Below are 24,632 nucleotides of genomic sequence, written 5' to 3' on the forward strand. Positions count from 1 at the left end.
CTTGAGTATTTTAAGTTTTGTTTATTTCTGCAATCTTAATGAGCTTCTCTCCAGGATAAAATGTTTAAATTAGGAAATTGCTATATAAATCTATGTCCAGTTAATTACTTTTCTCATGGATAAAATGGGAGGCCTGGAGGAAGAGAAGAATGGAAGAAATAATCTGTAAGGACTTTTCTACCTCTCAGATTCTAAAGTTCTGTAATTGTGGAACAACTGTTATCTGGCCTATTTAGAGTTTTGTTGACACTGAAAAAGTAAAGAGAGAATGTCCAGATACCCACCAGCTGGGTGCTGACCTATGAATGTAACAGCTGCAGGTTAATCTGTGTTTGCTTTACTGCAGTGAAGATCACCAGTGAAGATCACTACTTGCTGTTAGCTCTGATCTTGTCGACTGATCATATTTAATATTTTTCAATTTGAAGAGCATATTAGAAAGGGGAACACTTTTCCAGCCAGTTAATTCATTTAAAGCTAAAGAGTGTGTTAAGTGCTCTGTTTTCTTTCTGAGTTCATAAAATGAAAGGAACAGAAGGATTGTAGTTTCTCCTCTTTGCCCTCAGTTCTGTCACTGATCATTCTTGTTATCATGGGATCTTAGAAAAAGTCTTACTGGAGAATGCTAACTATCCTGGGAAGTGGAGCAGGCTATAAAAACGACAGCTGTGCTCATTGACTGTTGGACTTCCCTTATGTTTTGAATAGGTCATTGAAGTATTTTGTTTGAAATCTTTCAATCATGTGGAGAGTCATGGTAATTAGTTCTTAGAGATACTGTGAGCATTGTAAAGGAAGTTGTTTGGTAATATTGAAATTCTTACGATTACACTATGTAGTTATATGCATGTATTCACTTTAATAATATCTATCTATTGGTAGTAAGTATCAGTACAGGTAGAATCAATGTATGGATAAAAGTTATGAGGAAAACCAGGTCTTTTTTTTATTTGTTTTTGTTTTACTTCATGCAGTAAAAATTCAAAATTATATTCTGAGGATGGAGATATGTGGGGTTCCCCTGGCCCACCAAAGAATTAGGCCCACTGCCCGCAGCAGACCTAGACTGAGGAGGGGTAGTGCACCACTGGCCCATCACCCAACCTCCTGGTACCTGGAGATAATCAGAAGCATTGGGGAGCTGGGTCAAGCAGGAACTCGTTTATTAAGCATCAGGACACCCTTTATAAAGCACCAAACCACATGCCAGCTTTCCTTCTACCAATCACAACGAAGGTCACATATCCACGAGCCTCTCTGGGCATAGCTTAGCATGATCACGAAGAGACCATGCACCTACATCATGTCTCCTGATCCCAAGAGCCAGTCATAATTTTTGGTAAACAAGTTAGGTCCCCACCCAGCTCATTTCTTCTCAGCGCCATCTTTGGTTTTTGTAGCCCAACATGTGCTCAGCATACCTACAACTCCCCCTTTCTGTTTTTGAGCAAGCCCACCTTGGGTTAGGTACGAAGGTTTGCACTGTGCTCTGGCACCTCAGATGAGGTTCACCCCCTATGTCAGGGAAGAGTCATTAGTATTGAGCCTGTCATAGTAATGGCAAAGAGTCATGAGCTGTAGTTTTTCTTTTTGGACCCTGAAGAATTTGATTTGTTTTCTCCATAACCAAGGCCCAAAAGTGCAGGCCAGAAATAAAAGGACCAGTGTTATGCCCAGATCGTGGGGACCCCCAAAAGACCACCACAGAGACCAAATCCCACATGTAAAAGCAAAGAGCTTTTATTTCCAGCTCCAGAGCTTGGTCCCTCTGTCTATCTGATGCAGCTGTGAGAGCAGAGAGCCCTGAGCTCAGGTGGGGCAGAGTTTTTATCATAGCAGAGCTTGGGGTGAGGTGATTTCCAGGGTCCAGGGCCCTGATTGGCTGATTGTCTAGGGGTATCTGTAAAACAAAAACTAGGTGTGTGCTAGACTCAAGGGCATCTGGCCACCTTATCTAGTGGTCGGAATGTTTGTGATGTCAGGTTCTTCCTCATCCCTGGGTGGATCCCTGAGTGGTATCAGCTTAAGGCTTTTCCTGGATCTGGGTGTTGCCTGCCAGTAAGCCTGTCACAGAAGCTGTGTCTAGGCCTCTAAGCCTGTCATGGCTGCTATGTGGTCAAGCTATTTTGGGACCCCTTTGCACCAGCGGCCCAGAAACTGTGGAAATGAGTGTGGTCAGCCAAGGAGACCATTTAAATCATTGTTGATACCAAGGCATATTTAATTTTTTTCCCTTGGGTATCTCATCTACATTATGTAAAAAACTCCGGAATGGTCTACATAAAAGCAGCATTCTCCCAGCACTGCTCATAAGCCTCCCTGCAGTAAGAAAAGGTCTAAGCCTCCTGTTTTGGAGAGTTATTTGAGCAAGAGAATCAAGAGACTTTTGTAAGTATCTGTAGATGTAATGGTCTTATTAAATAAGAAACACAGAGCCAAATGCAGAGTTAAAAGCTCAAAAGGTCAGAGCAGTAGCTAAGAGCTGAGATTTAAAACCCTTTCTTACCCTTCCTGACGCTCTGAAAGAGACCTACTTCCTCTGCATCTGTCTTTTTATTGACTTTCTGTTCTGCCTTCTCATTGGTTGTAAACCCAACCACATGATCTCCTCATTACTGCCTGCCTATACAGACCTCCAGGTCTCTATGGTTGGTATTGAGATTAAAGGTATGTGTCTCCATGTTGGCTGTGTCCTTGAACACAGAGATCTGCCTGTCATGTGATTGGGATTAAGGGCATGTGCTACCACTGCCAGACTTCTGCTATGGCTTGCTATTAGCTCTGACCCTCAGGTAACTTTATTTATTAACATACAAATAAAATCACATTTCAGCACAAATAAAATATCACCATAAGTATCTTTCCTCATGGATTGGGGTCCAGTCATCTACATCTCAGGGTCTCCTGGCCAGATCGCAGAGGTTGAAGATGAAGCCTGGCCATCAGGAGCCTGGGACTGCCTCCTTCTCAGTTTCGTTGAGGATCTCACCAGTACCAGCACTGATCACCTCCCATCTTATCAGTTGAGGCTGATGTTGGTTCTTCTGGAGGGCAGCAGTCATCATCGGGGATAGCAGAGTCACCCGCAGCAGGGCCTCCATCTGAAACAGTCAAGGAACATAATTGCTCCTCAAGGGACTGAGTCCCTTGGATCTGTTTATTGTTACTATTTCTTTCTTTTTCTTTTTTTCTTTCCTCTAAAAACAAGCTGCGACCACCAAAGGACCTTCCTTTCCTTATTGGTCATGTGGGTCCTGGGTGTCTTGGGCATCCTCCTGTAAGGATAGAGAGGGAAGGAATTTGATGTTTCTGGCTGGTAGCCAGATTGGGGCATTCATTCTCCCCAGTGGGGGAGATGCATCCCTATGCTTTTCCCATTGTAAGTAGGGGATCTGGTCCCCTTCATTTGAATGTCAGTGGGTCTTTCCATCTGACTTGCATCTGTGGTTTGGAGTTTAATTGACCCCAATGCTTTTGAAATCTGGATTCCAGCATCCCTTTGGGCAAATTTAAAATATTAAGGGTAAGGAGGGCTAGCTGTAGGCATATATGGGAGCTATTTCCCCCTTTTTGTTTTTGAAGCTGTTCTTTGAGGCATTGATGATTTCTTTCAACAGTTGCTTGCCCTTGAGGATTATAAGGGATCTCTGTGACACGGGCAATATTCCATTGTGTAAAAAAGTCCTGCAAAGCTTTTTCAACAAAACAGGGACCATTGTCTGTTTTCACCTGATTAGGAAGGCCTAATGTGGCAAAACATTGTAGTTGCCCCATAAATCTCTCCAGGGCTAGGGCAAGAGGAGTGTTGGCCTGTATGAGTCAATCTATGTCTGCCACTCTAAAGGGGAAGATGATTGTATGGGGTTCCCACCCATAGTGTCTCAGAGCTTGTGGCTTGTATTCTCCCTCTTATTATAGCATCTGCCACCTGATCAGCTTGAGTGTAGACCCGAGGGGTGTTTCCATCCAAGGGGTGGACCCATTCTATGGGCTCACCCTCCTGTGTTAGGACTGCGGAAACCAAGGAAGCTCTTGTAAAAAGCCAAAGGGCCAAGGGTTTTTCTGTTGAGAAACGTTTTAGAGAAATGTTATCAAGGGCCCTCTGAACGTGGGAGAGGGCGGCTCGCTGTTCAGGCATGAGGGTAACCTTATCCAAGGGTCCCATGCCCTTCAGTAGGTCATAAAGGGGTGAAGGACAGCCCTGGAAATTGGCATCCAGGGTAGTAGCCAGTTTATCTCCCCCATAATACTCTGGAGCTAAGTTAGAGTCACCTGAGAGGATATCCAACCTAGGTTTAAGGGGGCAGGCCCTTGTTAAGGTAAGCTCGACTCCAAGAACTCTAAAGGGTGCCACCTGTGGAATCTTATTAGGTGCCACCTTAAGTCCATTCTTATGTAGGAGGTCAAGGACCCATCTTAGGAGAATCTGTTGTTGCTGGGGGTCTCGACCCACAATAAGATCATCCATGTAGATGTACATCAGGGATCCTGGTCTCTCCCAAACAGGCCTCAACAAAGAGGTCAGATAATTTTGGTAGAAGGCAGGGCTATTGGCCATGCCCTAGGGTAACACCACCCATTCATATCTTTCATCTAGGCATGAAAAATTTAAGGAAGTGACGGAGAATGCGAATTTAGAGCAGTCTTCTGGAGGAGGGGAATAGAAAAGAAACAATCCTTAACATCCAGGACAGTGATGGTGTACTCCGTCGGAATTGCAAGAATCCAAGGAAGGCCTCTTAAAGGGGTTTCTACTATCTCCATTTTTTTCATTAACTTTTCTAAGATCCTGCAGCATACGCCAGGTCCCATTAGCCTTTTTTATTACAAATACTGGTGTATTCCATGGACTCATCCAGGGGCGTATATGCCCCAGGTTTAGTTGTTCTTTAACTAAGAAGTGGAGTGCTTCTAATTGGGGTTTGATGAGTGGCCACTGCTCCACCCACACAGGGCTCCCGGGCTTCCATCTAATAACGGGGATCAGGGGGCAGGGGCCCTTAGAATTGGGGGTTCTGCCTGTCAGTTCGGTCGTGGTCTTCCCGGAGGCTAGTGAAGACCTCTATTCTCTTATTTCCCTGTACCCTTGCCTCCTCCTCCACAGTATCATTAAAGAAGGCCCTATAGTCAGTGGTAAGAATCACCTCATTCTGGGACAACAGGTCCTGGCCCAACAAATTAGCTGAGAAATTCTCTGGTCCCCATCGGGGCTAACCCACCTCATCAAGGAGACTGTTTCTTGTGACTGGGTCCTCCCCCCACTCCCAATATTTGGGGTCCCGATGTCAACTCCCACTCAGAGGGGACCTCCTCCTTTCTAATAACCATCCTATCAGCGCCTGTGTCCACCAGGAAGGTGAATTTCCTACCTCCAGGAACCAGATTCATTTTTGGACAGTGCCCCTCTATGAGGGGAACCGTCCAGTTAGCCTGAGCTCCCTTATGGGATCCCAGCCTCGGCCTTTTCCTCAGGATTCCTCCTTGTTCTGACAAAGCTGGAGGATGCCCGTCATTTTGTTTAAAGGATTCCCCTCCAAGTCACATTTGGGTTTGCAGTCCTTTCTCCAATGATATCCCTTCTTGCACTGAGGGCAAGGGGTAGTGAGGGGCTTTCCCCCAAGTCTTTTACCAGTCTCATTTAGGTTTGCGGGGCCTGTTGAGGACATTCTCTCTTAAAGTGACCTTTCTTTCCACATCGGAAGCAGACCCCCTTTCCTCCTGGCCTTGGTCTGCCCTAATCCCGGACTTGAACATAGAATTTACTGTAATCTTGAAGCAATATTTGGAAATAAAATGTTAAAAGGTCAGAATATAGAAATTAAATAAGTACTGTAATTATGGTAGAGTCATATTTCCTATTTATATTTCTATTTTCCAATGAAAAGACTAGGAAGATAGAGTTCAAAGCTGCCTTGCTACTCTACTTGAGATAGGTTTCAAATGTTAGGGGGCTGGAAAAATGGCCCAGTAGTTAAGAACACTGGCTGCTCTTTGAGAGGACCCAGGTTCAACTCCCAGCACTCTCATGGCGGCTCACAACTGTCTGTAACTCCAGTTCTAGGGGACCTGACACCCTCTTCTGGCTTCCCTGGGCACCAGGCAGGCACATGCGCCAAGTTTTTGACATAAAATTTTGCTTAGCACTAAAGAATCAAATCCTTTCTTGTAAGACAAGTCTGTTAGCTCTCCTCTCTCACTCAGCTGTTGTTTGAGAACGTCTTAATTACTGCTTTACTTTTGTTCCGACTGGGTCATGTGTCTTTTTAATAGTTGAGCTACTTCATTTTGTTCTTTCCTTGCTGTGTGATTTCTGAAGGGGAAAGCTTGATGTACTCCTGACCCCCTTTTCTCTGTTTTTTATTATTCTCTGGCTTCTCTTTGTCTGATTTCTGGCAATCTTCATCTCACATGCCTGTGTGTAAGTATTTTGGAATTTGTGCTGCATGATGTCCTCTGGACCCTGAGCTGTCACTGCAGAAAGGCTTTTCTGCTGCATATGTTGATTTGTGGCATTTCCTTTGTGTGGTTCCATCCTCCGCTTACCTTATCCATCTGCTTTTCCATGTTATTTGCTTTTCGCGTCAGTGTTCTTAGCATATGTACTTCACATTTCTGGTGGTATTTCTAAAACCTGTGATGCCCTGGTCTGTTTGACAGGTAGGCTGGTACCTTCCTGCCTATCCTTGCTCCCTTTCTTTCTGTTATTTTGTGGGTTTAAGCCTTCACAGTACCCTTTATTATATTGTTCATAGTTAGACATGATGTATCAGGTAAAGAAGCTAAGGTAATAGCATATGGCATGAAGTTTTGTCATCTGCCAAAGAGGTAGGCTGGTTGTGTAGCTGTGCTGTCAGAGGCTGAACTTTGTATTTAGATTTTTTTTTCCTGAGAGAATCTTTAAATAAAGCCTGTTAGTTGTAGTCTTTGGCTGTTGTATAGGAGTCATGTTGATGTGTTGAGAGGGGAGAAGGGGACCAGGGGAAGAAGTTCTCTGGTCCTGTTCTTAGACCTGTCTTTTGTGGGTTTGCCTTGGGCATCTTTTCCCCAGGTCAGAGGACAGCAGGGGCTGGAGTGGGTATTTCCCTTCCCCTGGATGGGTGTGCTGTAAAATCCCAGAAACAGGCTAGGTAAAACCCCAGTTCTTCAGTTTTGATAAAATTCTTTCACTTTTGGAGGAAAGGCCTTTTAAGAGAACAGAGAACTGGACGCATTTCAGAAAAGTTAGTTTTTCTTCTAGTTTCTGCTAGAAATATAAGGGTCTTTTCTTATATCTCAACTGAAACAACCTGATGGAGCTCCCAGAGCTAAATCTCAAGAAAGTATTTTCTTTGATAGGATTGAGTCCTCTAATGAGTTTTAAAATTTTATTTATTAAATTATTTATTTTATTTTTGAGATTATATTATATCTTTTCCCTCTTCTTTCCTCCCTTCAAACCCTTCCATATACCCTCGTCGTTCCCTTTCAAATTCATGGCCTCTTTTTTCATTAATTGTTGTTACACACATATTCCTGAATACATAAATACAACTTGCTTGCTCTGTATAATGTTGCTTGTATGTATGCTTTCAGGACTGATCATTTGGTATTGGAAAACCAATTGGTGTGCTCTTCCTGGGAAGACTATTTTTCCTGTTCTCAGTATTTCTTAGTTACCTATAGTTCTTAGTGTAGAGTTAAGGATTCCTGGGTTTCTCTCACAGGTTTAAACTGCTTCATCGGTTTAAAAATATACAGTATATTTTTAAGAGTTATTTTGTATGTGCAGTGCCTTGTATACATGTATGTATGTATGAGCTGCCCTCAGAGATCAGAAGAAGGTGTCAGGTCCTCTGGGACTGGATCGCTGTGAGCCAATCATTATGTGGGGCTGGGAACTGAATCCGGGTCCTGTGGAAGAGCAAGTGCTCTTAACCACTGAGGATCTTTCCAGCCCTGCCTCAGCACCTTTCCAGCTGTCCTAAAGGGTCCACACTGATGCTGGCTCGCTGCACACCTCTGTTCTGCTCTCTGTCTGTGCTGGAGCAGCAGTCCTCCTTCTGACTGGTCTGTAATAGAGCTGAGAAAGTGTGGTTACAGCTCTGTTCTTCTCTTGTTGTGAGGGGAAAAGGGATGACTCCTAGGTTTGCTACATTTTTGATCCAATTAAAGTTATGATTTGTACTGTATTTGGTAGTTTCTAATGATAAAGATTTTGTTTATTAATGTCTTGATTTGGTAATACTAATTAGAAATTTTATTTTTTAATATTATGCTCATACATTTTGGGGTAACATTCTCATTTGCAAGGAAGATTTTCAGAGGAAGTTGATCTGTAGTACTGATTCTTATTAGCATTAAGATGAGTCAGTATTTTTACTATTTAGCTTGCAAATATAGTTTGGGGGAAGAAGCAAGCTTTGTTTCCTGTGTTGTGGTATAAAGATTTGTTTTTATGCTCATAAGCTGAATGTCAGTTCGTGTCAAGTTTTACTAACTGCTCTTTGGGTATTTCTACATTGATGATGTTGAGGGTAGCTGTTAAATCCTTGTGTTGATTATTTGGACTTGTGAAACCAGTTAATTATAGGAACGATTTACATTGAGATTTTTACTTTAAAATTTTTTATTTATTTCATTTTATGGGAATTGGTGTTGTGTTTGCATGTGTATATGTATACTATGTGCATGCTTGGTGCTGAAAGAGGTCAGAAGAGGGTGACCAATGTACTGGAATTGGGTTGTAAGCTAGGAACTGAACCCTGGTCCTCTGCAAGAACAGCAGGTTTTCTTAACGGCTGACCATCTTTTTAGCCAACATTGGGTTTCTTCATTTGTAGGATGAACAGAGCACAGGCTAAGAGGCTAGTTCTTATATTTCTGTGATTTTTGTTTAAAAAAAAAAACCAAACTCTTGTAAATGTCTTGGGAAAAATTTGTCTAAATAAAAATATAAAATATGTTGTAAAAAATTCACATTAAGAAAATCACTGCATCTTAGGTGATTTAGACTTTTTTCAATCCTTAAAAGGAGTTATTGGTAATCCCACAGATTTAACATGACACCGTGTCTTGCTGTGTAAACCTGGGTGCCCTGAACTTCTCCTCTTTTTCAGCTGGGTATCATCTGGGACCCAGTTTGCTCATATTTGAGGCAGGTCTTACTATGTAGCTCAGGTGGCCTGAGATTCACAGTGCTTCTTCTGCCTCAGCCTCTTGGGCGTTTGAATTTTAACTGTGTAACCATGGCCAGGAGAGAACTATTCCAAATGTAGATCTCAAAAATTTAAAGGTATGATCATAGTTTTATTTTGTATTTAGGTACTTTTTTAGTTAATAGATTATTCCTCATGTTTTTTAGACAATTTTTTCACTATGTAATAGTGATCAATAGTGTTAGATTGGTCAGTGGGACAGTTTATTGTATGTGTTGTTGGCATGAACATATTTTGTATTTAACTTTTTCTATGTTCTTTGTTTTTCTTTTCCATGTTTATGCTCTGTTGTTGACTAGAATTGTAGAAGTATTTCTCTATTTTTATCTTTATCTGTTCTTTAGGTTTATTTTTATCTTTGTCTTTCTCTCAAGAAGCATTTTATGTTTTCTACTACAGGGAAAATAAGCCTTTTTATTGGATATTGAAAAACAGTGAATAAATTTTCTTTATTCTGTTTATATGATTAGTGTCAGTGTCAAAGTGAGTGAAATAATTTTGTTTAAAAAAGTTCAAATTTTGAATCAGGCACAAAAGGTGGCACACGCCTTTAATCCCAGCACTTGGGAGGCAGAGGCAGGCTAGCCTGGTCTACATAGTGAGTTCCAGGACAGTCAGGGCTGTTACACAGAGAAACCTGTCTTGAAAAAAAACCAAAACAACAGTTCAAATTTTGTTATTAGGTGTTAGGGGTGATCTAGATGGTTCAAACACGATGTTTTAGACAATCATACTTAGGTTGCAATTGGCATCAGTCAAGGAAATCAGCATTTTATGTCTCATTTATAATATTTTACTCACAAGCAAAATATTATTATTTTTACCCATTTAATGTTTGTGGGCTTACTTTGGTATTTCATACATTTTTGTATTTTCATAACGTGTTTCCTCCTGCATAACCGTTTATATCTGGTAGGGTCTAGACATTTGAGTGGAAGTCAGCATGAAGAAAGCCTAGTAGAGACATTCTGTGTTCACTGAATCTGATGATTCTTACCCCACCCAGTTAGTTACCTTTCAAAGCTGTCAAAGAATTAAGGCTTTTAGGCTGTATGACCCCTTCTTGATTTCTAAGGTAGAGATTTTATACATAACTTTTTAGCTTTCCATTTTCTCAAGATATTTTTACCAAGAATGGAACAAATGTATCTTTCTACAAAATCAATGAGGCTTTGGTGAGCCAAAATAAGAAGAAAGGTATTGCAAATCACTGGGTTCTTGTTACTGTAAAAGTAGGAAAATTCCTCAGTTGGTATTTTGTCTTTCTTGTGGCTTTGTTCAGAGAAGACAGGCTAAAAAGTATCACTTATCTGCTTTATAGAAATCCAGAGTCTTGTCTACGTAGATGCTTATATGTGTATTTATTTATTTCTGTCCTCATTCTCACTTGGCTCTTGTTGTACAACATTTTCTTCAAAAAATTAGTAAGTAACTACTGTGAATTTGGAATATGAAATGATAAAAGATTCTAGAGGAAGCTGATAAATTTACTAGGTGAGTTAAGTATATGTTAATGGTTGCAAACAGGGTAATGTTTACTGAATTACATTTGGAAATAAGGAGAAAATCCATGTCACAGGAGTAGAGAGTGTCTGAGTGTTTGTATGGAGAATTATCCCACAGTGCTAAACTTGAGTTTATGTAACACCTAATTCTAATGCCTGGGTGTGTTTTCTCCTTTGCCACCAGAATTCCTAGTTGGTGCTTACACATTTGAAGTATGTAGATGGGAATGCTAGCCATCTTTGAGATTGAGAAATGGGTCCTGGGCCTAGTCATCTCATAGGGGAGGGAGGGGAGGGTAGCAGCCTCTAGAATTTGAATCTTCACTGGGATGGATGTCAGGAACAAGAAGTTGAGATGTTAGGGTAAGGGCAGAGGTTGATAGTAAAGAACTATTAAAGTGATTAAAGATAGCCCAAGGTAATTTTGGCTCTTGAGCTGCAACGATTTGAGGTCTTTTCACAATCATGAAGTTCTAGTTAGTCAGTGAGTATGTAGGATCTTCAGCATAGATGTAGCTTTTCCAGAGAACTTAAGTTCACAGACCAGACCAAGAAACAAAGGCCATACTCTGAGTATTAGGAATACAATTCCAGCCATTTCATCATTCTGCAGTGCTCATCCTTGCCTAGCTGTTAGCTGTTAAGTGTGTGTGACTAAGGCTTTGTTCAGCTCAGGACCGGAAAGGAGAGCAGGAAAAGTTACTTTGTGACAGCTGACCCTGTAAACTTTACAGAGGCATTGCTTTATGCCTTTTCCTACTCCTTCAAGTTGTGAGATGACAGACCTTCATGCAAAAACCCCTTCAAATCGTATTTAATAAGGTGCTTTCTTAAAAGTTATTAATTTAGGGTGTTCAGAAATTCATTTAAAGATATCAATCTATAGTATATAAAACTCATTCCAGCTTAGTGTGCTAAGTACAGTTGAAGTTTGTAGAATTTAGTAGTAGTCTGTTGTGTAGGTTCAGAAAGGGATAATAGAGGAGGGCACGCTGGTGAGTACCATCTCCCCACAACCAGACTGTATGTTGACATACTTCAGACTTCTAGCATGGTGTGAACATACATGTTTGTTAGATATCTTAGCAAATCGTATAGCAAGATATAATGGAGGAGTTGGCAGTTTCTGTCTGGGTAAGTTTGACTCAGTAAGTTAGAGAAATCTGAACCATAGAGTAAATACTCAGGAAATACTGTCTTGTGTGAGTCTTCTTACCTAGTTTAATTTCATTTTTTTAAAAAAAGTTCTAGATGTAGAAAGTATTTGTTTTAAATGTTTTAAGGCAACAGTGAAGACGACAACAAACTCAGAGACCAGTATAGCCAGTTCTAGAGTATATCTAATATAATCTTTTGATTAGAAAATGTGGGTTGTTCAATGGGTAAAGTATATAAAGTGTATATAAATTAAGAAGGCTTCATGAAGTCATGTATTTGAGAACATTGGTTTCTCTCTCTTTTTCTTCTCTCTCTCTCTCTCTCTCTCTCTCTCTCTCTCTCTCTCTCTCTCTCTCTCTCTCTCTCTCTCTCTCTCTCTCTCAATAGTATCACATTTGCCCAGGCCTACAAAAGAATCACCTTGAAGTTCTGCTCTCCTGTCTCAGCCTCCCAAGTACTGGGATTACAGGCATGTGCCTTGCTTGCTTGGTTCTTTATTTTTATTTTCAGTCAGTGCAGCTTTGGGTATAATGGTGTGTGCTTGCTTGTAATTCTAGCTACTCAGGAGCCTGAGGCAGGTGGATCAGATCACTAGCACATTAAGACTTGTTTCAAAAGAAATAAACCAAGATCTGATTCTAGAACCAGGCCTATAAAATGTTGCTACTCCTCTAAGTGTGGTTACATTTGAGGGCATTGATTTTTCCTTATGTTTCCTCTTGTGCAGTGCAGGTTTGAAGTGTAGTTATTCGCAGTCCCAGAACTCATGAATGGTTGATAGTCTGAAAGAGAGTGTCTTCCCTTTTGTACCTCATATTACATTAATCTTGAGGCGTTAGAACATTATGCCTTAGATTCTGCATTGCTGACTTGAGAGAATTGTGTAGCAGAAACAAAATGTCTTGTTTAAAAACATTTATTATTTACTATACATAATGTAGAAACATTTAAAATTTGTATGAGAGTTATAAATATGAGATAATTAATTTTATCTACTTTATATATTTTCATTCAAAAAGTACTACATGGGGGAAGAGAATGTCTTAAAAAACAATAAATGATTATTTTATGTACCAACAAGTTAGTTGGCATTTTATTGTTATTGAAAGGAGAATTTTAAGTTCTTGTACTTCTAGATTCTCGAGAATGTTTTACATAAATCTCTAGTTAACCAGGCAAGAGCAGTAGTTTCCATGGATTTTGTTAACTTAAAATCTGAGCTCATACATTATTTGATTTTTGTCTTTGTGTATATATATATGGAGGAATGCTGCTTGCTGGCATGCTCCTCATGGCCTGCTTTCTCATAGAACCCAAGACTACCAGCTCAAGGTAGACACCACCCACAATGGGTTGGGCCCTTCTGTATCACTCTAATTAAGGAAATGCCCTGCAGGCTTGCCTACAACTTGATCTTAGAGAACAGCGGTTCTCAACCTTCCTAGAACTGCAACCATTCAATGCAGTTCCTTATGTTGATGTGACCCCCAACCATAACATTTTCATTGCTTCTTCATGACTATTTACTACTGTTATGAATTGTCATGTAAATATCTGTGTTTTATGATGCTCTTAGGCAACCTCTATGAAAGGGCCATTTGATCCCAAAGGGGTCATGACCCACACGTTGAGAACCACTGCTATAGAGGCATTTTTCTCTGTTGAGTGTTTCCTCTGATGACTCCAGCTTGTGTCAGGTAGACATAAACCCAGCTAAGACATCAGGCTGGCTGATCTGAGCCCTTCAGGACAGCCTCCCGTGCCTCCCTCTCTCTTTCCCACAGGAGTGTTGGCATCACAGATGCATTCTGTGTGGGTTCTGGGATTCCAACACAGGTCCTTACACTTGCACAGCGGACACTTTATCTACGGAACCGTTCTCCAGCCCCTGAATGACACTGCAAAGACAGGAAATTTATTACAGCAGAGGAACTTTTCCTCATCATTTTCTAAAACAAATAATCTAGTCCTTTTATCTTAATCTCGGTGTAACTCCACTGTACTCACATTTAATGCGGGTATGTTTTCATATGTGCTTAGGTACGTACCTGTTACTGTTTTCATAATAGAATTCAAGTTAGTGCAAATATATTCTGATCATCTGCAGTACCAGGCACATAGCAGGCAGCCAGTAATATTTCATGAACGGAGGCTTTTGTTTTGTTTTTGGAGTGAAAGAGGTTCAGGTTTGACTGACATGTAAATATATTTGGGTAATTTAATTTTGTAAAGACTATGTGAGAAAACATTTTAATAAGAACTCATTAATTTTCAGGCTTGCCAGTTTTCATCTTTGTATTATGCTAAATATGTATCATCATTAAATTGGGGATTTACGACAAATTTTGATTGGTAAAGTTAATTTTGTAATAGAAATTCTAAATAAAGTTTGAAATATTACAAAATTTTATTTCATTTCATTTTAGAAATTTTATGATACTATAAAAACACCGAAAATTAAAAGGCCTAAGGAAAATTCTGAAGTAAAACCTTTTCAGAATCTGTAGGACAAAAAGAATGCACATTAAATTTTAAGTAGGGTTGGTATTGCCAGTGTGGGCTAACCAGAGGCTAAATGCCAGCCAGTACAAGTGCTGTAATCCTGGGGCAGGTAAGGTGACTCTGGGTAAAGTCGCTTGCTGCCCATCTTAAGGACCCTCAGGACCCACATAGTTGAGGGAAAGGACTAATTCTCAGAAGTTGTCCTCTGATTTCCACAGGTGTGATACTGTGCACACGAGCACACTCACACACAGGAACACTAACTTCTTTTTTTAAGTGCTTTAAATCAGCTATTTGGTGAGAATCCCAGAAGTAATGCCTGTAACTTAGTGTTGAATTAAACTGTATTAGATACAGCGTAGCATCTCCCTCTATGTAGCAGTGTCAAAAAAAATTCTGACAAATTTACAGATCAAATTGGCTTTTATTAATAATGAAAGGAAACTGATTTTTGTGGTTAAGTAGACCGAAAGGTGGTGTCACCCACCCCGTTACCCAGCTGATTTTCTGTTGTGCCTGCCACTGCAATCCTCTGTCTGGTGGTCAGTGCTTTGGTTGCTCTTAAGTGTTAAACCTGTACCTACCAGTCAAGTTGTGGCTTTGGCGCTGAGATCACCTTGACCAACTTGGCCAATGATTTTCCTTAAGTGTACAAGAAAATGAGATGGAAGGAGGCAGAAAGCAAATCCTTGTGGATTCTGAAAGCTGAAGTATCCTCCTCCCCATAGTAATTGGCCATCTACTGCAGCCACCATCAGTCAGTTTTCAGGTTGGCTCTTGTCGGTGACTCAGTAGCTGCCACAGACTGCAGAAGGTCATCTGCACTCTCTCAGCACAAACTGACCCCTGATTTAAAAGTCTGAAACATTGGGAAGCCAGTGCAAAACCAGGAAGATCTCACAGGAGTTTGCTTGAAATCCCAGGGCTCTGTGATGAACAAAGGAGGGACCCGCAAAAGGCACAGTGGTCGGTCTCTCCTTTACAGCTCCTCAGGTGTCAGTCTCTAAGTCTCTTTACCAAAAGCTGCCAAAGACAAAAGTGACAACAAATGTTAAAGATCTGATGAGCTTTTAGTGTGATTTTGGAATCAGACACTTCATTCCATGAAGCAGGACTGTCCTGGGATGAGCAGAGGAGGTCAGCTTTCCAGCAGGAAAGGGATGGAGAAAGCAGAGACAACAAAAAGCAGTGATTGCTTCAGTTATCTTCCGTAGGATTGAAGCAGAGGGACTTCTTTGTAATAGTGACTCTGGGTGACTAGAACCTCCTGCTGTTTTTGGAAACTGGTCTGTCAAAATTAGCTTGGTTATTCAGCACCTGTGACTCCATTCTAGTTTCAGCTCATCTGCCAGGGCCCAGTGCAGGAGGCTAGTCCACAAAAACAATGACATTTCATGACCTTGTTTAATAGCAGTGGCCCAAGTCCTGTTTTGTTCTCACTCTGCCTGGCATTTGTTCTCTCTGTAGAATTTTTTTTCCCCTTGAAAAACAGAACGGAGGCTGGGCATATTGGCACATAATCTTAGTACTCAGGTGGTGGTGGTGGTGGAGGGGCTAGTTCAGGGACAGCCTTGGCTACAGAGTGGGTTTGAGGCCAGTCTGCTTTGATCTTGTCTCAAAACAACAAAGAAAGAAGAAAAATGGAATAAAAAATGGAATCAAATTGCTTATTAGATAGCAAAATTTTGAGTGCTGACTTCGTAACATATTTAGAGGGTGTCTTTTCCCCAACTGCTCTCTAAGTTTTTAGTGATAGTTACTGTAGTATAATTTGTGAATGTTTTTGAACTTTAGGGTTGAAGCATCAGAATTTTTGCATATGGCCATAGTTCTTAGTTTTTCTTTTTGTGTATTTATTTTATCTAATAGACCCTTAAGTTTTTCTTTTTGAGTTCTATATCTGAAAATCGAATCTTTGTTTAATTCCACCATAGTCCTGTGTGTGTGTGTGTGTGTGTGTGTGTGTGTGTGTGTGGTGTGTGTGTGTGTGTGTATATATGTGTGTAGGGGGGGTTCTGGGGTTGTATCTAGGGCTTTGTATGTGCTAGCCAAATGCTCTACCATTGAGTTATGACCAGGACCTTTTATATTTGCATATTTTATTGGAAGCCTTAATTTTCTTGCTAAGGGAAACTGTAATTTTTTTTTTTTTTTACATAAAGTTGTGGTAATTGAGTTGGGATCCAGACTGAGTCATCAAAGGCGGTGATTTCAAATTTGTCTTGATTGATGGTAATGAAAACTCATTGAGTCACTGCTGCACATGAAGAAACTCCTGCCTGGAATTACCATTTTTTTCTTGTATCTTTTTGAAAAGTTAGAAAAAAAATGCCATCTTTCCATTGTAATAAGAAAGGAACTAATTCTAGGCTTTTATTTTTTATATTTGCCCCTTTTTAGTAATACATACATCAATGTTTTGAAATTTAATGAGTATACTTAATGCTTTAGTGTGCCACCCAAAATTATTAAATCAATCATGGTGCTTTTAATCTAGAGTATGGCACAATATTAATATATTATAATATAATATACTATCTGGCAGTTAAAATAATGTTCACTGGGGAGATGAACTTTACCAAACATTATTCACCCTAAGATAAATGTCCATTTTGCTATCTCAAAAAAAAGCAAAGTGAAACAAAACAACAGCAACAACAGAAAGTCCGTTTTGGCTCAGTAGTTAAGAGCACACACTGCTCTCCCAGAGGACCTGAATTCAGTTCCCAGTACCAGAATGGATGTCTCACAACTGCTTGTAACTCCAGCTCCATGGGATCTGATGCTCTCATCTGGCCTCTGTAGGCACCTACATACACAGTGCATTCTCTTACACAGACATGGACACATACATAAAAATAAAATCTTAAAAAAATGCCTTTTTAAATTAAAGCTGTAGGTGTGTGTGTTTGTTGCTGTAAATACCAGATTAAACCTCTTTAAAAGGAGCAAATAAAAGTTAAAGCTAAAACAACATTTTAGCTTGTTTTTATTATAGGATTATTGGATGACTAGAGACTGTGTAAAAAGGATTTTTGTGTTCTGCATGGGGTGTGGCCTGTACGAGGTACTCAGTAAGTAATGATTGAATAATTGTTAGTGTATTAGCTTGGAAATTTCACAGAGGTGGGAAAATAGAGGAATAGTCAATAGAGGTTTGCTTGAGCTGTTAATTGTGGTTAAAGGGCCAGAAATTATATAGACCAATGCTGTCTAAAATGGTAACCACTAGCCATGTGAGGTCATTTAAGTTAAACAAAGCTAAAATGTCAATACTTTGTTATCAGTAGTCATATTTCAAGGACTCTGTAGTTGTATGTGGCTAGTAGCTAGCCTGTTTTTATTTGTTTGAAGAACAGTAGGGAGTTTCACATGACAAAGGGCTGCTAAACAACCAGCTTGTTTGTGTGGATCCAGAAGCCAGAATTATAGAAAGTAGAATAGAAAGCCCATTTCAACTCTGTTCAGGGAAACAGAGCAGAATGTAATCATCTGGGCTGTGGTGAACCTATGAGATAAGCATCAACAGAGGGAATGCTCTCTGAGGTCCATTCCTGCTTTTTGAAGGAGCTGCAGAAAATTACACCATTTTTCTCTCTCTGGGACAAAGCTGAGATGAAGTCCTAGAAGAAAAAGTGCGTTAAGACACCAGAGAGGTGTGACATGCCTTTAGAATGCTTCCAGGCATCTCAGGCTCTTAGGGACCTTTAATGGACATCTTTAACACATTAGTTTGCTGACTTGTTCAGGTTGCTTGATCTGCAAAAGAAGCTTCTAGATCAGCCTTATTTTCCTTCTGACAAGCTCCCACTGCTGCTCTTTTGGAGCCTGGAGGGATGTCAGGATTGTAGTTGGCTCATGTGTGAAGGGTCTAAGGAGAGTGGTGTGGCAGAGGGAGGTGTGGGCCTAGACACAGAGCAGGCCTCAGGAGGGTGCCCTGGAACTTCTGGGGGGAAGCCCTGCTGGTGATGAAGCTAGGCTCTTCAGTTGTCCTAACCCTTAGGAAAGCTTCAAACGCCTCATTAGATTGCTGCCACACACTATGGGGACTCTCTAGCTATCCCTGCTGCAAGATCAGTTGCTCCCGTAGCTAGTGTATGTGATGTTGTGAGTATAAAACCTTTCTGTATTATTGATACCTGTAATAGATAGCTAAATAGGTATTTGCTATAGATTTTAATGATCCAGACAAATACACCTTTAAACATGCAGATTCTCAGTAATTTCAGTAAGATAGTTGTACTTTGAAATGTATTTTGATTCAGTTATATTATAAAAGCCTTACTCTACCACTACTTTTTACTTGATATTCTATATTTTAAAATAATGAATATTATCTAATTTTGGGGCCAGCTAACATTTTGTAAGATGAATGGGGAATTTTGAGTTGGTAACTAAAATTTATCTTCACAGTATTATTATTATTATTATTATTATTATTTTTAACTTAGGAGGCTATTAGGCCAAAATGATTTTGAGTTCTTTAGGTTGCTGTATAAGCAAATAGCCCATCCTAAACCAGGAAACTAGCAACTTTACCTGTCAGGAACCAGCAGCTAACTAACGTATTGCTGTGAGATCTCAGGCCCAGTGCTTTGGCAGAGAGGCTCTCTGGACTGCTTGTGCTTCCGGGTATAGCCAGATGCTTAAATTGTTCTTTCTCATAAACTGGTAATTTTGTCTTAAAGCCCCCCCCCCTTTTTTTTTACAATAAAGAGAACATGAATTCTGTCAATTGAATTTAGTAGTGAAAATTCTCTTTAAGGCCTTTACTATCATTTTGGATATACAAAGTCTTTTAAAACACTATCTTTAGATTTTAATATGTTCTGGTTAAATGTGATATTGTATTTGTCCGTATAGTTTTAGGCTCACAAAAGTTATTCAGTAGGTTATAGTTCCCTTAATACATGTTTTTATTCTTTGGGATCATTATCCACAAATTGGTGATCATACAAAGTCTCTCAAGGACCTTTTAAAACCTACAGGTACCAATAAGATGTATTTATGTGTAAATGCACAGAATGATTTTTTCCTGTTTTTCCCATTGCATTGCCATTCTGAGATTATAGTTACTGCCTTAACAGATTTTATTATTTTGAGACTTTGATTCATAGAAATAGTTCACCTTCAGAATGGAGCACGAATCTACACATTTGTGTTTCCTCACATTTTCTTGAATATTGGGTATTCTTGGGCTTTTAATTGTCTCATTTGATGGAAAATAGTTCTTTGTATTTCGTGTGTGTGTGTGTGTGTGTGTGTGTGTGTGTGTGTGTAAAATAAAAATTGGATGGAGCACCCAAAAGTATGTTTTGTATCATATAACTGTTTTTGTATCATTTGTTGAAATAGGTTTGTTGTTAAAAGTCTTTGGATGCTGGGCGTGGTTGTTGGTTCTGGTAAATTATAGCACTTGGGAGACGGAGTCAGCAGTAAATCATAACGCTACAGAAATGGAGGCAGGAGGATTACAAGTTCGAGGCTAGTCTGGGCGCACATTGAGAGCCTTCCCACAAGTCTCTGGGTCTGTGCTGAGTTTCTGCTCCATTGGCATTTTGCATATCTTGGTGCTTCTACCATACTGGTCACTGTGCCTTTGTGAGTTATGGAATCAGGTCATGTTAACCCATCCAGTTTGTCTTCTTTTTCATTATTATTTTAGTTATTGTGCTCATTGTTGGTGGTATTTTGTTCCAAATCAATCTTTTCCCCTTTGCTCTTTGTAAACAGATCAGACCAGAGCCTTTTAATACTATTCTTTTGCCATAGCATCCGATGTTTACCTTAGGCTAGAGAGAATGCTGGAGAGACACAACCGATAATCTTTTCCTCTTGTATCATGTGTGTTTGCTTGGCTGACATCAGCATACTCACTTTCCCCAGTATTAGTCTTCCTGGCTTCCCCAGCAGCGTACCGCTTTTCTGCAGAGTGCTTAGAAGTCCCAGGCTCCTGCAGTGCTCAGAAGCATGTGTACCACAGCAACCAGAGACCTGATACTGGCTGCTTGTCCTTGTTGGTGGGACATCAGCTCCATAAAGAATGGATTTCTGTCTGTTTCTAGGAAGTGGTACAGCTCTAGAACAGCTTTTCAGCCATTTAGTAGATGACAGTCGTGCTTTCCTCATTGGGATCTTGATCTCAGCCCTGGGGTAGTTAGGTTGGAAAGAAGCCCTTAACTGGCTCAGGCCTAAGTGAGTATTGGCTTCTCCTGCATTACAGCCCTTTTTATTTCTCATTAGTTAATTGACTGTTTCCCCAGCCCTGTTATAGTTAATGATCTCTCATAATAAACTTTCCCTTTTCAAATTCCTGGGTGGCTTCTCTCTTTTAGTTGACTTTGCATTTCCATATGAATTTTGAAACATTTTGTAAATGCCTACTGAGATTTTAATTGGAATTACATTGTATTTAGACAGATTTGGAGAGAATTGACACCATAGCAATATTGAGTCTTCTGACCGTTGGATAAGGTCAGAATAATTTAGATAATTAGTTTCTATCAGTACTGTTTTCTAGTTTTCCATATGCTGATTTTTCCCTTGTATGATAGTTGGTATTGTATTCATATTATATTTGATGTTATATTTGGTATCTTTCCCCCAGTTTATTTGGATTTGCAGTTTGTGTGGCTTTCTCTTGCCCTCAAGTTCACTAATTTTGTCTTTCATGTCTTATCTGTTAATTCTGTGTAGTATATTTTTCATCTCAGACATTATAGTTTCCAACTCTATAGTTCAGATAAATTTTTTTATATCTTCCGTGTTTCTACTTGAGATTTTAAATATGTAAAATATATTTAAAATAGCTTATGGGATCCCAGTCTCTAATTCTAACATCTGTTTTAGTAAATTGTTTTCTTCATTATGATTCATGGCCTTCAGCCTCTTTGTGTACCTGGTAATTCCCCAGACTGCTTTTTTCCACCAGACAAACCTTCATCTTTGAGGTCAAGCTGATTTCTCTGCCTCAGTCTCCTGAGTGTTGGGACTATAGGCATGTGTCACTCTGCCCAGCGCTGGTAACTGATTGGACGATAGATAATATAAATTTTACCTTTATATTTTGCATTAGGAATTTTTTTTTGTTTCTGGGTTGTAGTTGTCTGGAGACAATTTGAGACTTGTTTTACATTTCCTCTGGTACCTTAGAGCAGTGTTTTCTGGGGCTAGTTACTTGTCACTACTGAGACAAGACTCTCCTGAGCACTCCCCGCAGTGGCTCTTGCTAGCTTCCAGTAGTCATCTTACACGTCATTCCTGTGCTGAACATTGGAGACATGGTTTCACAAACCTCTGTGTTTTGCTTTGTTTCTTTGTTGCTCTCTTTCCGGATAGATGCCTGGTCTTTGTGGACTTTTCGCTCTTCTGTTTCACCACCTTGGCTGAGTTCCCCAATTCATCTTGGTCAATTTTGAGACTGTCAAGTCTCTAGAGGTGGAAAGCTTGGGCAATGCTACGATCTTGGTTGTGCTGGCTGTTCTGTCCCTCTACAAGAGTGGTTCTCAACCTGTGGGTAGTGACCCTTTTACGATGGAATGACCCTTTCACAGGGGTTGCCTAAGACCATCTGAAAAATACAGATGTTTGCATTTCGATTTGTAGCAGTGGCAAGATTACAGTTATGAAGTGGTAATGAAAGTAATTTGTATGGTCAGGGGTCCCCACACCATGAAGGACTGAATTAAAGGGTCTCAGCATCAGGAAGGCTAAGAACCACGGCTCTAGAATCATTGTTCTTTGTTGCTTGGTGTCTAGTTCTTGAAATCTGTTGTTTCCTATAATTTGTCTGGCTTCTTTTGTTTGTTTCAAGTGAGAAGACACATCTGTTTCCTGTTTGTACATCTTGACTTCTGTCCTTTTATTTTAAAATCCCAGTAGTTTTGGTGCTTAAAATAATCCTGGTTTGAGAGTTACCATTTCTTTATGCTTTATCCCTAGGTAAATCAAGTATCTATTGTACATAAATTTGTAATGGCAACTTAAAAAAAATCTCTTCTATGAAGCCATTATCCTACTCAAATAGAGCCAAGGTTTAGCTTTTTATTTAATGCTAAAGTTATTTCCAATACTATTTCTAGATAGTTAAAAAAATGACATGCTGTATACTAATGGAATACAACTATTGAACTATGATGTAAAGAATAATCAAATGGGAACTATCTAGGGAATAAATCCTTATTAAACTTGTTAGTTGTTTGATTGTGAAGTTAGATTCATCATGACTACATGAGAGGTATCTATAGGATATTTAATTCATTTGTGAGTTTTTAGGGAGAGGTAGAATCAGAAAAAATATGTGAAGAATGTATTTATAGCATTGCCACTGAATTTTATATTTAAATACTTTTTTCTTTTCTTTTTTTTTTTTTTTTTGAAGCAGGGTCATACTCTGTAGCTTAGTCTGGCCTGGTACTTCTATGTTGCCTAAACAATCCTTCTACCTTAGTCTCCCAAGTGCTGGAAATTAAAGCATGAGCCATCAGGCTTTCTGAAAGATTAAAAAAAGCAAATAAGTAGACCTAGGAAAATTGATGCTCTAAAGAATGCAGTGTTTTGTATAGGCCAGTTGTCTGACCTACAGTAATGTAGTTTATAGCTTTTATTGCATATCAAGAATTAACCTGGGATAATTGAGTTTAAGTATCGTTTTTTGCCACTTGCTAATGGGGTAAATTTCTTAAACGAAGTTTCTGATTCTTTGTGTGTGTGTGTGTGTGTGTGTGTGTGTGTGTGTGTAGAATGAGCATGAGACAGATGTCTTAGAGGAAACAGTGAGAAAGAGACAGAAATGGGGCAGTATAATTTGAGAAACGTTTGTCTTCTCATTTTGTTTTTTTCAGTAACCAGTGGAAGCTAGTTTTCTATTTCACATTTCCCCAGGGTTTGTTTGTTTGTTTGTTTATTTATTTATTTATTTTTTGCTTTTTCGAGACAGGGTTTCTCTGTGTAGTTTTGTGCCTTTCCTGGAACTCACTTGGTAGACCAGGCTGGCCTTGAACTCACAGAGATCCGCCTGGCTCTGCCTCCCGAGTGCTGGGATTAAAGGCGTGTGCCACCAACGCCTGGCATTCCCCAGGGTTTATAAGCACACAGAAGCAGTGCTACAGTTACCTTGGACCTCATCAGAAAAACAATCGTGAAGCACATCACTGCTGTGCTGGCCTAGAACTTTCTGGAAGGAACTCAGTAGCATCATATAGCATAGGACTATCATGGCAGAATGATCTAAGGGAGAAAGATGGTTGAATCTCTTATAGGGTTCCTCAGAAGGTTGAGGTCATGAACTAGCCCCACAGAAAAGTTTCCCTTTTTTTTGTTTCTTTAGTTGACCCCACCTCAGTCCCAGAGTCTTAACTGTCCAATAGAAGGGCCCATTATCTTGGGCATGATTTCAAACTCCCTGTTAGCTCTTGATTTCAGAAGGTAAGTGCCTTTGTAAAACTTAAAGAACAAGGAATTAATTAGTTAAAAAATTGGACATTTAGGTTCTTTGTCTTTGTGCTCTGCTGTCTTTGGTTTGATTCTTCAGTAGAAGGAACGCTGTGTAATGATTAAAAGGTGTTGAGTAGACATAAGGCTGAAGGAGCGATCTAGCTGAATGGGGTTTTGCAGGAGCAATTTTTGTTGATTGGTTTTCTACTTAAGGGGCCTTGACTTAAAAAATATTTCCTCATCCTTCTGTGGTAAGTGTAGTAGAAGTTGAGTGAAATCAGTGTTGATGGCTGATGTGATAGCTTGGTATATGCATCCAACCTTTCAAAGCCTGTTTCCAAGTGCTCAGCTGTCACTGAAAAGACCAGGCATTTCTTCTTTCTTTTTCTTTTGTCTGTTTCTGTTTCTGTCTCTGTCTCTGTCTCATTCTCATTAGGTAACCCAAACTGGCCTACCCCAAGATTACACTCATGAGCCTGGCTTCTTTTATGTGTTTTTAATGCTCTACCAATTTTCTGAAACTGCTACTTAACAGTGTTCATTCCCTTTTACTTGCTCTCCCCCGCCCCGCCTTTTCTTTCTCTCTCCCTCCCTTTCTCTCTCGTCTTGTTGTTTATTATAGGTTGTCCTCACACTGTGGTCTGCAGTTGTGTGATTCTCCATACCTAGCTACACTGTCCATCAGTCCATCTGCTTCTCCTTCTCCCTTTCCCAATATGGCCTTCCTATGTAGCCTTGACTAGCCTGGAACTGGCTATATAGATCAGGCTCAGAGTCACAGAGGTCCACCTGATTCTGCCCTCTGTGTGCTGGAATTAAAGGCCTATACCACTACTTC

At 39.9% G+C, this 24,632-nt stretch overlaps 1 protein-coding gene across 8 annotated transcripts in view; it reads left to right on the plus strand.

Annotated features, from left to right (window-relative positions):
• The window catches only part of Fut8 (fucosyltransferase 8), a 227,073-nt gene that overhangs the window by 57,673 nt on the left and 144,768 nt on the right, over positions 1-24,632 (plus strand). The window contains exon 1 of one of the 8 annotated variants that reach the window (XM_076550920.1): positions 23,693-23,785. The exons of the other annotated variants lie outside the window; for them this stretch is intronic. The gene's annotated coding sequence lies outside the window, so the exon portion shown is untranslated. Of the gene's footprint in view, positions 1-23,692; positions 23,786-24,632 lie in introns of those variants that run through there. 8 annotated transcript variants of the gene reach the window in all.

Source organism: Peromyscus maniculatus, chromosome 14 (genome assembly GCF_049852395.1).
Source record: "Peromyscus maniculatus bairdii isolate BWxNUB_F1_BW_parent chromosome 14, HU_Pman_BW_mat_3.1, whole genome shotgun sequence".
NCBI lineage: Eukaryota > Metazoa > Chordata > Mammalia > Rodentia > Cricetidae > Peromyscus > Peromyscus maniculatus.